The sequence below is a fragment of the Tamandua tetradactyla genome, chromosome 12 (assembly GCF_023851605.1).
Source record: "Tamandua tetradactyla isolate mTamTet1 chromosome 12, mTamTet1.pri, whole genome shotgun sequence".
Lineage (NCBI taxonomy): Eukaryota > Metazoa > Chordata > Mammalia > Pilosa > Myrmecophagidae > Tamandua > Tamandua tetradactyla.
Genome location: NC_135338.1, coordinates 36,899,425 through 36,914,394, shown reverse-complemented (window position 1 = coordinate 36,914,394; position 14,970 = coordinate 36,899,425). Strand labels below are relative to the sequence as shown.

The following is a 14,970-nucleotide window of genomic DNA, read 5'->3' as shown; positions in this document are numbered from 1 at the left end:
GGGGGGGGGTAGTGCATGGGCCAGGAATTGAACCCAGGTCTTCCGCATGGCAGGTGAGAATTCTACCACTGAACTACCCTCACATCCCCCTCATTCTTTTTTTTTTTTTTTTAATATATTTATTGACAAATCTTCACACCAGTCCATATGTGGTGTATAGTCTGGTTCAGAGTATCATCACATACTTGTGTATTCATCACCATGATCATTTTTTAGAACATGTGCATCACTCCAGAAAAAGAGATAAAAAGAGAAAAAATTCATATATCCCATGCCCCTTACCCCTCCCTCTCATTGACCACTACTATTTCAATCTATTTTATCCCTTATCCTCCCATTTATTTATGTATCCATAATTTTTTATTCATCTGTCCATACCCTGGACAAAAGGAGCATCAGACGCAAGTTTTTCACAATCACATAATCACATTGTAAAAGCTGTGTCGTTATATAATCATTTTCAAGAATCAAGGCTACTGGAACACAGCTCAACAGTTTCAGGTACTTCCCTCCAGCCACTCCAATACACCATAAATTAAAAAAGGGATATCTGTATAATGCATTAGAATAACCTCCAGGATAACCTCTCAACTCTGTTTGAAATCTGTCAGCCACTGAAACTTTGTCTCATTTCTCTCTTCCCTCTTTTGGTCAAGATGGCTTTCTCAGTCCCATGATGCCAGGTCCCAGCTCATCCCAGGAGTTCTGTCCCATGTTGCCAGGGAGATTTACACCCCTGGGAGTCATATCCCTGTAGGGGGTAGGGTAGTGAGTTCCCCTGCTGAGTTGGCTTAGAGAGAGAGGACATATCTGAGAAACAAAAGAGATTTTCTAGGTGTGATTCTCAGGCATAACTATAAAGTAGGGTTAGTTTTTTCTTTGCAGGAATAAGACTCATAGGGATGAATCCCAAGATCAAGGAAACTTCAGCTTATTGATTTGGTTGCCCCCACTGCTTGCAAAAATATCAGGAATTCTCCAAATGGAGAAGTTGAATATTTCCTCCTTTCTCCCCAGTCTCCCAAGGAGACTTTACAAATACATTTTTTATTCACTGCCCAAATTACTCTGGGATATATCAGGGCATCACATTAACCTACACAAACCAACAAGAGCTCATGTACTATTCAAGATTCCATGCAGTTGAGATGTTCAGCTAAACTGACCGTACAAGTTAAATTAGGTGATGCACTACCAAAAATATAAATTTTGTACCAAATAAACATCTCTCCCTTTGGTCTCACACAGAAGGTGAAGTTTTAAAACATGAACTATACTTTACTCTGTATTCTAATCTGCCTCAGTCCTATCGAGATCAGCTTCTTTCATATCTCTAGTCGAAGTTTGATCCCTTTTTCATCTTTTTAAACAGTTCCTCTAAGGGGTAGTGCTGACTTTCATAGCTTCAGAGGTCTAACTCTGACTCTCAGGTGTCAGTCACATAAATACCTCAAGTTTCTGGAAAGGATCACATTATATACAAACAGCTCAGTATCTCAGAATTTAGAAATAACAGTTACAACTCCTGAATATATGTGACTGCTGAAAAGAGCTTACAACCTAGGATCCTTTACAGTAGACCCCAAATGATAACCTATGCTCTGGACTTCAATTCACCAAGTTTTTATATTACAGTTAGTTCATATGAGTTAGGCATGATAATACTTGTCCTTTTGTTTCTGACATTTCATTCAACATGCAGTCATTAAGGTTCATTCATCTAGTCTCATGCCTCACAACTTCATTCCTTCTTGCTGCCACTCAGTAGTTTGTTGTACATATACACCACAGTTCCCCCTTCCTTCCCTCAATCATTGTACTTAGGCCACCTCCATCCATTGTGAATCTCAAACCCTGCCACCATAAACACCAGTGTGCAAATGTCCATTCCTGTCCCCACACTCATTTTCTCCAGGTATATACTGAGCAACGGGGTTGCAGGATCATATGGCAACCCCACTCCTAGCCTCCTGTGGAACCACCACACTGCCCTCCAACGGGCTGTACCTTTCACTTTCCCTACTGATAAGTAAATAGGTACATCTGTTTCTCTGCTTTTTCTCTAGCGCTTGTTTCTCTTCGTTTTCGAACAATTTTATTCACAGATCATATAATCCAACCTAAGTATATAGACATGTCTTTGCCACCATAATCTATATAAAGACATTTCCATTTCTTCCCCAAGTAATCCATACCTCTCCCCCATACCCCCCGCCTGTTGACATTTGGTTTTGGCATAATGCCTTTATTACATTCCGTGGAAGCATGTTACGATGTTAGTGTTGTCTATAGACCCTAGCTTGCATTGATTGTACTTTTCCCTATATGCTGTCTATCTTCAACACTTTGCTATGTTGACATTCATTTGTTCTCCCTCATGCAAAAACATTTTTTATTTGTACATTTAATCACCATCATTGCCCACTCTAGGCATTCCTAAGTTATACCTTCTCAGTCTTCGTTGTCTATCTTTTCTTCTGGTTTCGTCTGTACCCCCAGCCTTTCTCCCTCAGTCATACTCACATTCAGCTTCATTCAGTGCACTTATATTGAATGAGTACTACAATCAGCTAGTATTATGCTATCCATTTCTGAACTTTTACAGTCAGTCCTGTTGGACAATCTGTATTCCTTCAGCACCAATTGCCCAGTTTCTACCCTGTTTCTACCTCCTTATAACCTGTGTTCTTAACTTCAACTGTCTAAGTTCACTCATTAATGTTAGTTCATATTACTGAGACCATACAGTATTTGTCCTTTTGTGTCTGGCTAATCTCACTCACCATAATGTCTTCAAGGTTCATCCATGTTCTTACATGCTTCGTGACTTTATTCTGTCTTATAGCTGTGTAATATTCCATAGTATGTATATATCACAGTTTGTTTAGCCACTCGTCCATTGATGGACATTTGGACTGTTTCCATCTATTGGCAAGTGTAAATAATGCTGCTATATACATCGCTGTGCAAATGTCCATTGTATCCTTGCCTTTAAAGATATATACCTAGAAATGGGATGCTGGATCATATGGCAGTTCTTTACTTAGCTTTCTGAGGAACCACCAAACTGTCTTCCAGAGCAGTTGTACTATTTTACATTCCTAGTAACAGTGGATAATGTGGCTCTTTCTCCACATCTCTCCAACACTTGTCATTTTCTTTTTTTTTTTTTTGATAATGGCCATTGGGGGGTGTATGATAATACCCATTGTGGCTTTCATTTGCATTTCCCTAATAGCCAGTGAAGTTGAGCATCTTTTCATGTGCCTTTTAGCCATTTGTATTTCCTTTTCTGAGAATGTCTGTTCATGTCTTTTGCCCATTTTTTAAATTGGGTTGTCTTTTATTTTGAGTTGAAGAATTTCTCTGTGTATTCTGGATACTAAACCTTTATCTGATTCATGATTTCCAAATATTGTCTCCCACTGAGGCTGCCGTTTTGCTTTAATTTATTTTATTTATTAAACATACCAGCATGCAAACACAAACACTCTTACCATATGATCATTCTATTCTACATATGTAATCAGTGTTCTAGTTTGCTAGCTGCTGGAATGCAATATACCAGAAACTGAATGGCTTTTAAAAAGGGAATTTAATAAGTTGCTAGTTTACAGTTCTAAGGCTGAGAAAATGTCCCAATTAAAACAAGTCTATAGTAATGTCCAATCTAAGGCACCCAGGGAAAGATACCTTGGTTCAAGAAGGCCAATGAAGTTTAGGATTTCTCTCTCAAGTGAGAAGACACCTGGCAAACACAATCACAGTTCCTATCTCAGCTGGAGAGGCACATGGCGAGCAAGGCATCATCTGCTAGCTTTCTCTCCTGGCTTCCTGTTTCATGAAGCTCCCTGGGAGGTGTTTTCCTTCTTCATCTCCAAAGGTCTCTGGCTTGTGGGCTCTCTGCTTCTCGTGGCTATGTTGTTCTTCTCTGCTCTCTCTTAATCTCTTTCATTCTCCAAGATGTTTCCTCTTTTATAGGACTTCAGAAACTAATCAGGACCCACCCAAATGGGTGAAGACATGTCGTCACCTAATCCAATTTAACAACCACTCTTGATTGGGTTACATCTCCAGGGAGATGATCTAATTACAGATTCAAACATACAATATTGAATAGGGATTATTCTGCCTTTACAAAATGGGATTTTGATTAAAACATGGCTTTTCTAGGGGGACATACATCCTTTCAAACCAGCACAATCAGTAATTCATAGTATCATCACATAGTTGTGTATTCATCGTCATGATCATTTCTTAGAACATTTGCATCAATTCAGAAAAAGAAAACAGAAAAAAATTCATACATGCCATACCCCTACCCCTCCCTTTCTTTGATTACTAGCATTTCAGTCTACTAAATTTATTTTAACATTTGTTCCCCCTATTATTTATTTATTTTTAATATATATATTTTACTCATCTGTCCATAAGGTAGATAAAAGAAGTATCAGACACAAGGTTTTCACAATCACACAGCCACATTGTGAAAGCTGTATCATTATACAATCATCTTCAAGAAACATGGCTACTGGAGCACAGCTCTATGTTTTCAGGCAGTTCCCTTCAGCCTCTCCATTACATCTTGACTAATGAGGTGATATCTATTTAATATGTAAGAATAACCTCCAGGATAACCTCTCGACTCTCTTTGGAATCTCTCAGCCATTGACACTTTATTTTGTCGCATTTCACTCTTCCTTCTTTTGGTCAAGGAGGTTTTCTCAATCCCTTGATGCTGAGTCCCAGCTCATTCTAGGATTTCTGTTCCACATTGTCAGGAAGGTCTACATCCCTGGGAGTCATGTCCCATGTAGACAGGGGGAGGGCGGTGAGTTTGCTTGTTGTGTTGGCTGGAGAGAAAGGCCATATCTGAGCAACAAAAAAGGTTCTCTTGGAGGTGACTCTTAGGCCTAATTTTAAGGAGTTGCCCTATCCTTTGTGGGATTAATTTTCATATGAACAAACTCCAAGATTGGGGGCTCAGCCTATTGCTTTGGTTGTCCCTGTTGCTTGTGAGAATATCAAGAATTCTCCACTTGGGGAAGTTGAATTCTCCCCCTTTCTCACCATTCCCCAAAGGGGACTTTGCAAATACTTTTTTATTCACTGTTCAGATCACTCTGGGATTTATCAAGGCATCATTCTGGACAAACCAACAAAATCTCATGCCCTACTCAAAGTTCCATGTACTTACGGTGTTCAATTAAGCTGTCCACATAAGTTATATGAGGAACTGCTTAGTCAAAATATAAATTTTGTACCAAATAAGCATTTTTGCTTTAGTCTCATACCTAAGTTAAAATTTTAAAATATTAATTACCATCTATTTTCAACACCCAGCAGTAATGACATCCCTTTGTTCTTCCTCATGCAAAACATTTTTTAAAAATTTGTACTATCATTATACACTCTAGGCATTCTTAGATTATACCATCTCAGTCTTTATTGTCTATTTTTCTTATTTCATTTGTGCCCCCAGCCCTCCTCCTTCTGTCATTCTCACGTGCAGCTTCATTCAGTGTTCTAACATAATTGTATTACAGTTAGGTAGTATTGTGCTATCCAGTTCTGAATTTTTACAATCAGTCCTGTTGCATACTCTGTATCCCTTCAGCTCCAATACCCCAATGTCTTACCCTATTTCTGTCTCCTGATGGTCTCTGTTACCAATGGAATTCTCCAAGTTTATTCACTAATGACAGTTCATATCAGTGAGACCATATAGTATTTGTCCTTTTGTTTCTGGCTAATTTCACTCAGCATAATGTCCTTAAGATCTATCCATGTTGTTATATACTTCATAACTTTATTCTGTCTTACAGCTGCATAATATTCCATTGTATATATATATATATACCACAGCTTGTTTACCCACTCATCTGTTGATGGACATTTTGGCTGTTTCCATCTCTTCGCAGTTGTAAATAATGCTGCTATAAACATTGGTATGCAAATGTCCGTTTGTGTCCTTGCCTTCATGTCCTCTGAGTAGATACCTAGCAATGGTATTGCCGGTCATATGGCAATTCTATACTTAGCTTCCTGAGGACCTGCCAAACTGCCTTCCACAGTGGTTGTGTCATTTGACATTCCCATCAACAGTGGATAAGTGTACCTCTTTCTCAACATCCTCTCCAGCACTTGTTGTTTTCTGTTTTATTGATAATGGCTATTCTGGTGGGTGTGAGATGATATCTCATTGTGGTTTTGATATGCATTTCCCTAATAGCCAGGGAGGTTGAGCATTTTTTTTATGAGCCTTTTGGCCCCCTTACCTTCCAAATTTTGATAATTAGCTTTTCTATTTCTGCAAAATAAGCTATTACAATTGTTATTGTATTGTATTGAACCTGCAGATAGATTTGAGTGGATTGACATCTTAATGACATTTAGCCTTGCAATCTGTGAACATGGAATGCTTTTCCATTTATTTAGGTCCTCTTTGATTTCTTTTAGCAATGTTCTATAGTTTTCAATGTATATGTCCTTTACTTCCGTGGTTAAGTTTATTCCTAGTTAGTAGATTCTTTAAATTGCTACTGTAAATGGAATTTTTTTCTCAATTATTTCCTCAGATAGTTTATTACTAGTTTATAGAAACACCACTGATTTGGAGGTGTTGATCTTGTATCCTGCCATGTTACAGAACTTGTTTATTGTCGTAAGTATATTTGTCATATTTTTTTCCTTAGGATTTTCTAAATTTTGGATTATGTCATCTGCACAAAGTGAGAGTTTTATTTCTTCCTTTCCAAGTTGGATGCCTTTTATTTCTTTTTCTTATCTGATTGCTTTAGCTAGAACTTCTGTCACAATATTGAATTACAGTAGTCACAGCAGGCACCTTTTCTTGTTCCTTTTCCTTAGAAGGAAAGCTTTCAACCTCTCTCCATTGACTATGATGTTAATTGTGGGTTTTTCATATATGTTTTTTATCATGTTGAGGAAGTTTCCTTCGATTTCTACCTTTTGAAGTGTTTTTATCATGAAAGCATGATAAATTTTGTCAGATACCGTTTCTGCTTAAATTGAGAGGGTCGTGTGTTTTTTTTCTTTTGATTTGTTAATCTGGTGTATTACATTAATTGATTTTCCTGTGTTGAAGCACTCTTGCATACCTGCATGGTGTATAATTCTTTTAATATGCTGTTGAATTTGATTTTCAAGTATATTTTTGAGGATCTTTGCATCTATAGTCATTAGAGACATTGGTCTGAAGTTTTCTTTCCTTGTAGTATTGTTTTCCAGCTTCAGTATTAGGATGATATTGGCTTCATAGAATGAGTTAGATACTGTTCCCTCTTCTTCAAATTTTTGGAGGAGTTTGAGCAGGGATGGTATTAATTCTTCTTGGAATGCTTGGTACAATTTACCTATGAGGCCATATGGTCCTAGACTTTTCTTTGTTGATAGGTTTATGATACTGATTCAGTCTCTTTACAATCTCTTTACTTGTGATTGGTTTGTTGAAGTCTTTGGTTTCTTCTTGAGTCATGTGTTTCTAGGAAGTTGTTCATTTCATGCAAGTTACCTAGTTGTTGGCGTATAGTACAGTTGTTTGTAGTATCCTCATATTATCTTATGTTCCTTTTTTTTCCTTTGGGGCCCATGATAATGACCCTCTTCTCGTTTCTGACTTTATTGGTTTTCTCCTTTTTTTGTCTTTGTCAGTCTAGCTGAGGGTTTGTCAGTTTTATTGTTCTCACAGAGCCAACTTTTGTTTTATTGATTCTATTATTTTTTTCTCCATTTAATTTATTTCCACTCCAATCTTCATCATTTCTTTCCTTCTGCTAGCATTTTTTTTTTTTCCCCTGCATGGGCAAGCACCAGGAACCAAACCCTGGTCTCCAATATGGCAGGTGAGAACTCTGCCTGCTGAGCCACTGTGACGTGCCCTCTGCTAGCAGTTTGATTAGTTTGCTGTTATTTCTCTAGTTTCTCCAGCTCTTCAGTTAGGTAATTGGTTTTAGCTCTTTCTTCCTTCTTATTGTAGGCATTTAACACTATAAATTTCACTCTCAGCACTGCCATCCTGCATCCCATAAGTTTTAATAAGTTGTCTACTTGTTTTCATTCATTTCAAGATATTTACTTATTTCTCTTGCATTTTCTTCTTTGACCCATTGATTATTTAAAAACATGTTGGCGGGCCGCGGTGGCTCAGCGGGCAAGAGTGCTTGCCTGCCGTGCCGGAGGACCCCGGTTCGATTCCCGGCCCCAGCCCATGTAAAAAACAAACAAACAAACAAAATATAATAAAAACAAGAAAATGTTTAAAAATGTTTCCCTTTCTTCCTCCCTTCCTTCCTTCCATCCTTCCTTCCTTCTCTGTCTTTAAAAAAAAAAAAAACATGTTATTTAACTTCCCTATATTTGTGAATTTTTTGGTTCTCTGGTTGTTATTGATTTTCCCTTCATTTCCTTATGATCAGAGAAAAGTGCTCCATATAATTTCAGTCTGTTTTGTGTCCCAGCATGTGGTCTACCCTGGAGAATTTTCTATGAACACTTGAGAAGAATCTATATCTTGCCGTGTTTGGATGCAATGTTCTATATATGTCTGTTAAGTCTTACTCATTTATCGTATAATTTAGGTTCTCTGTTTCCTTATTATCCTCTGTTTAAATGTTCTGTCTATTAGAGGGAGTGGTGTGTTGAAGTCTTCTACTATTATTGTACAGACGTTTATTACTCTCTTCAGATTTGCCAGTGTTTGCCTCATATACTTTATTTAGGTGCATATATATTTGTGATTATTATTTTTTGTTGGAAAATTGCCCCTTTTATTAATATATAATATCCTTCTTTATCTCTTATAACATTTTTTGCTTTTAAAATCTATTTTGTCTGATGCTAGTGTAGATACCCCAGCTTTCTTTTTGGTTATTCTTTGTGTGGAATAATTTTTTTCCATCCTTTTACTTTTAATCTGTTTGTTTCTTTGGATCTAAAATGAGTCTCTTTTAAACAGCATTTCGATGGATCATATTTTTTTATCCATTCTGCCAGTTTTTATCTTTTGTTTGGGGAGTTTAATCCACTAACATTTAATGTTCTTACTGTAAAGGCAGTATTTACATCAGCCATTTATCCTTTGATTTTTATTTGTTAGATCTATTTTTTCTCTCTTTTAATCCTTTTAATTACCCTTACTCAAACTCTTCATTTTTGTATCCTTTTCCAGGCTCCTCTCTCCTATCTTTTCAGCTGACAGAATTTCCCTTAGTAGTTCTTACAGGTCCAGTCTCTTGTTAACAAACTGTCTCAGCTTCTGTTTATCTATGAATATTTTAAACTCTCCCTCATTTAAAAAAATATTTTTTATTGAGATATCTTCACACACTTAAACAGTCCATCCATAATATACAGTCAATGGTCCACAGTGTCATCGTATAGTTGTGTGTTCATTACCATGATCATTTTTGAAAATTTGCATCACTCCAGAAAAAGAAAAAAAGAAATATAAATAAACTAAAAGTAAATAAAGAAAAGAAAAAATGCATACATCCCATACTCCTACCCCTTCTTCTCATTGACTACTAGTATTTCAATCTACCCAGTTTTTTTTTTTCTACCCCTTATTCTTCTGTCAGTTTCCTGCTTAAGGAGAGGTTGCTCTGGTCTGGTAGAAAACTGAAAGAAAGCACAAGGAGCCTCTGGTAGAGTGGTTTCTTTCATCATTCCCTCCGTTCTGCTCTGTTCTCTCTGAGGCTTATAGAGCAATAGTCCCTTATATGCTAAATTATACAAAAGTGGCACTTTACCAACAGGTGACATGATTCATGGGATACATGATCAGATATATGCATACATCAAAGTGACTTGACTTATGGGGTACACGATTAGATATATATATATTATATCAATGGTTACACAAAGTATGCTGTATTATGTTCCCCCAGGACTTATGAAGGTCATCTTAGCAGGCTGTTTATAATGAGTAATTTTTCATATCCCACACCCCCTCCCATTGTTTATTTTTTTATCCTATTTTTTTTCATCTGTCTATACCTTGGTGTGCTGGTTTGAAATGATGTATGTACCCTAGAAAAGCCATGTTTTCATCCTAATCCCATTTTGTAAAGGCAGCTGTTTCTTCTAATCCTTATTCAGTACTGTATGCTTGAAACTGTGATTAGATCATCTCCCTGGAGATGTGATTTAATCAAGAGTGGTTGTTAAAAGCAATAGATTGAGCCCCCAACCTTGGGGTTTGTTCATATGAAACTTAACCCCACAGAGGATAGGTCAAGCCTACTTAAAATTAGGCCTAAGAGTCACCCCCAAGAGAACCTCTTTTGTTGCTCAGATGTGGCCTCTCTCTCTCCAGCCAACACAACAAGCAAACTCACTGCCCTCCCCTTGTCTACATGGGACATGACTCCCATGGGTGTGGACCTCCCTGGCGATGTGGGACAGAAATCCTAGAATGAGCTAAGATTCAGCATCAAGGGATTGAGAAAACCCCTAGAAGGTCTGAGACTCAGCATCAAGGGATTGAGAAAACCTCAAATAAAAGGGGGAAGAGCAAAATGAGGCAAAATAAAATGTCAATGACTGAGAGATTCCAAACAGAGTCGAGAGGTTATCCTGGAGGTTACTCTTACGCATTAAGTAGATACCACCTTATTAATCAAGATGTAATGGAGAGGCCAAAGGGAACTGCCTGAAAATATAGAGCTGTGTTCCAATAGCCATGTTTCTTGAAGATGATTGTATAATAATACAGCTTTCACAATGTGACTGTGTGATTGTGAAGACCTTGTGTCTGATGCTCCTTTTATCTACCTTATCAACAGATGAGTAAAACATATGGAATAAAGATAAATAATAGGGGGAACAAATGTTAAATTTAGATTGAAATACTAGAGATCAATGAAAGGGAGGGGTAAAGGGTATGGTATATTTGAATTTTTTTCTGTTTTCTTTTTATTTCTTTTTCTGAATTGATGTGATTGTTCTAAGAAATGATCATGATGATAAATATGCAACTATGTGATGATATTGTGAATTATTGATTATATATGTAGAAAAGAATGATCAGAAGTTAAGATTGTTTGTGTTTGTTATATTAAAAAATTAAAAAATTAATAATAAAAAAACCCAAAGAAGGAAAAACAACAACAACCAAAAAAAAAGAGTGGTTGTTAAACTGGATTAAGTGGATGCCTGTCTCCACCCATTTGGGTGGGTCCTGATTAATTTACTGGAATCCTATAAAAGAGGAAACATTGTGGAGAAAGTGGGAGATTTGGAGAGAGCAGAATGACATAGCCATGAGAAGCAGAGTGTCCATTAGGCAGCGACCTTTCGAAATGAAGAAGGAAAATGCCTCCCAGGGAGCTTCGTGAAGGGAAGCCAGGAGAGAAAGCTAGCAGATGATGCTGTGTTCACCATGTGCCTTCTTACTTGAGAGAGAGACCATGAACTTCATCGGCCTTCTTGAACCAAGGACATTTCTATAGATTTGTTTTGATTGGGACATTTTCTTGGCCTTAGAACTGTAAACTAGCAACTTATTAAATTCCCATTTTAAAAAGCCATTCTGTTTCTGGTATATTGCATTCTGGCAGCTAGCAAACTAGAACACCTGGATAAAAGGAGAATCAGAGAGACAAGGTTTTCACAATCACACAGTCACATTGTAAAAGCTCTATAGTTATACAGTCATCTTCAAGAATCAAGGCTACAGGAATACAATTCAATATTTTCATTTACTTTCCTCTAGGCATTCCAGTGCACCATAAACTAAAAAGAGATATCGATATAATGCATAAGAATAACCTCCAGGATAACCTCTCTCTGTTTAAAATCTCTCAGCCACTGAAACTTTTGTCTCACTTCTCTCTTTCCCCTTTTGGTCAAGAAAGCTTTCTCAGTTCCATGATGCTGGGTCATAGCTTATCTTGGGAGTCTGGTCCCACATTGCCAGGGAGATTCTCCCTCATTTTTGAAGGACAACTTTGCCAGGTAGAGAATTCTTGACTAGCAATTTTTCTCATTCAGAATCTTAAACATATCGTACCAGTGCCTTCTTGCCTCCATGGTGTGTGATGAGAAATCAGCATATAGTCTTATTTAGCTTCCCTTGTATGTGGTGAATCGCCTTTTTCTTGCTGCTTTCAGAATTCTCTTTCATATTTGACAGTCGATTAATATATGTGTCTTGGAATGAATCTATTCAAGTTTGTTCTATTTGGAGTATGTTGGGCTTCTTGGGTTTGCATATGTATGTCTTTGATAAGGATTGAGATATCTTCAGTTCTTATATATTCTAATATTCTTCCTGGCCCTATTCCATTTTGTTCTCCTTCTGGGACACTCATTATGTGTATGTTTACCCGCTTTTTGGTGTCAGTCATTTCTCTGAGATCTTGCTAAACTTTCTGTAAGATCCTGCTCAACTTTTCCCATTTTTTTCTCCATTTGTTCTTTTGTGTTTTTTAATTCAGTCGTTGTATCTTCTAGCTTACTGATCCTATTGCCTCTTCAAATCTGCTATTGTGTGTCTAGTGTATTTTTAAATTTCATCTGTCATCTTTTATTTCCATAATGTCTGTTATTTTTCTTTGTATTCTTTCAAATTCTTTATGCTCTCCTGGTGTCTTTTTTTTTCTTTGGGTGCATGGTCTGAGAATTGAACACGGGTCTCCTGCATGGCAGGTGAGCATTCTGCCACTGAAACCCCCAAGAACTCTGTGCTAGTTTGAAATTGTCATGTATCCCAGAAAAACCATGTTGTGTAATCCTCATTCAATATTGCTGGGTTAGATCTTTTTATTGTTTCCATGGAGATGTGCCCACGCATTCAAGGTAGGGTTGCTTACTGGAGCCCTTTAAGAGGGAGCCATTATTTTAAAAGCTGCAGTGCCAACAGAACTCACACAGCCAGAGATCTTTGGAGATGCAGAAGGAAAATGCCCCTGAGGAAGCTTTATGAAATGAGGAGAGAAAGCTAGCACATGTTGCCATGTGCCTTCCCAGCTGAGAGAGGTGTTCAGAAGCCAGGGACTCCAGCAGACGCCAGCCACATGCCTTCTCAGCCGCCAGAGGTAGTCTGTCATCAGTTTTTCTTGACTGAAAGTGACCTCTTGTTGGTGCCTTAATTTGTACATTTTCATTAGAACTGTAAACTTGCAATTTAATAAATTCCTTTTTTAAAAGCCACTCCATTTCTGGTATATTGCATTCCAGCAACTTTAACAGACTAAAACACGATGACTCCTATTGTCTTTTTCACATTTTGTAATCTCTTTATGCATATTTTCCTTCATTTCTTTGAGTTAAATCAGGTTTGTTTGAACATCTATTGATTAGTTGTTCCAAATTCTGTGCCTCCTAAGCTTTTTAATTTGATCCTTTTGACCATTTCTTACTGAGTTTTAGTATGCCTTGTAATTTTTTTGCTGATATCTGATTATCTTAATGGGTCTATTCTGGAGGTCAATTTCTAGGATTTAGTTGTAGCCTGTGTTTGTATTAAGGCACTGCATTGTCAGTTGGGTCCTCAGTATTTCCCAGCCAGGGGAATATGGCTGGGTACCTGTGCAGGTGGTAGACTAGCTCTAGTGAGCCTAGGATGAGGTCGTGAGAGGCTCTAAAAAGCCCTCCTATTTTCCCCTGCACCTTCCAGCCTGCCTAACAGATGGTGACTTTCGGTTACTTATTCATCCACAGAGGTTATTAAACTGAAGGTAGCAGTGTCTGACTAGGAAGGGCTGAACTGTGGAGTTTCTGTGCTGTCACTCCACCGGCCAATATCTGGCTCATATTGGGTTGTGTCTCCTTATGTACTTGGGGCAGAGGCCTCCCACAGCTACCCCAGTCTGCAGCCATTGCCTAGACAAGCATCAGGCCTCCTGCTGCTCTTTCCCTGGGGTATGGGCACCAGGTATCCAGCCAGAGTTATAGTTTCTCTCTATGTTTTCTCAGACTCTTTGTTCTTCACTGACCTGGGCCTTGAAATGTGTTCCCCTATCCCCTGGGTCCCTGAACAGATGATTAGGACAGTTTCTGCCTCATTACTTGCTGCTTTGGGGAAAGAAGTAGATGTTGCCATTCCCTCCCTCCCTACTCCATTTTCAAAGCGCCTCTTTGGTGTTCTTTTGTATTCTACCCTCCCCAGCGGGTTGAGTCCTGCCTTGGGTCCCTGTGGACATGGAAATCTGTGTCTGAATATAGGTGGGGATTTATCTCACTACTGTGAGAGATTTTAAAGTCTGTGACCTCAGTGGGAGGTTGGAGCTATCCCAGCTCCTGCGTCTGGGCACTTTCCAAGCTGTGCAGAACCACGTAAGGTTAGGGAAGAAGACTGGCCAGTCCAGGATTTTCTCTTGCTTCAATTCAGCATTTGTGGAATCTTATCCAGTCTTTGCCTTCTCCTAGAATTCTGAACAAGTGAGATTTGTCCAGTTTTGTTTTGTGTATTTTTTGCTGAATCTCTGAGGAGTTTTCCATAGCTGTCATACATTGCCATATTGTTGATGCCACTCTGTATTTACATTTTAACAAATCGAATCTTACCATTTGTAGTACTTTGTGTCTGGTTTATTTTATTTAGCATAATATGTTTAAAAAAATTTTTTTTAATTAGAGGAGTTGTAGGTTTATATAAAAGTTGTAAAAAAATTCAGTAATTCCCATATGCTCCGTTATTGTTGACTCTTTGCATTAGTGTGGTACCTTTGTTACAATTGATAAAAGAATATTAAAATTTTACTGTTAAGTATAGTCCACTGTTTGTATTAGGTGTATTTTTTTCTATCATTAACACCTTGTAATAGTGACATTCATTTATAATTCATGAAATAACATATTTTATTTGTACTGTTAAGCACATTGTTGTCCACAGCAGGATTCACTATGTTCAACAGTTCCATGTTTTATCCTCTAACTTTACTTCTAGTATCATACACAACCCAGCATTTCCCCTTTTAGCCACATTCACCACATAACTCGGCACTG

General features: G+C 37.8%; 1 protein-coding gene across 2 annotated transcripts in view; it reads left to right on the top strand.

Annotated features, from left to right (window-relative positions):
- SPTLC2 (serine palmitoyltransferase long chain base subunit 2) overlaps positions 1 to 14,970 on the top strand; it is a 140,163-nt gene that overhangs the window by 67,526 nt on the left and 57,667 nt on the right. The window lies entirely within an intron of this gene.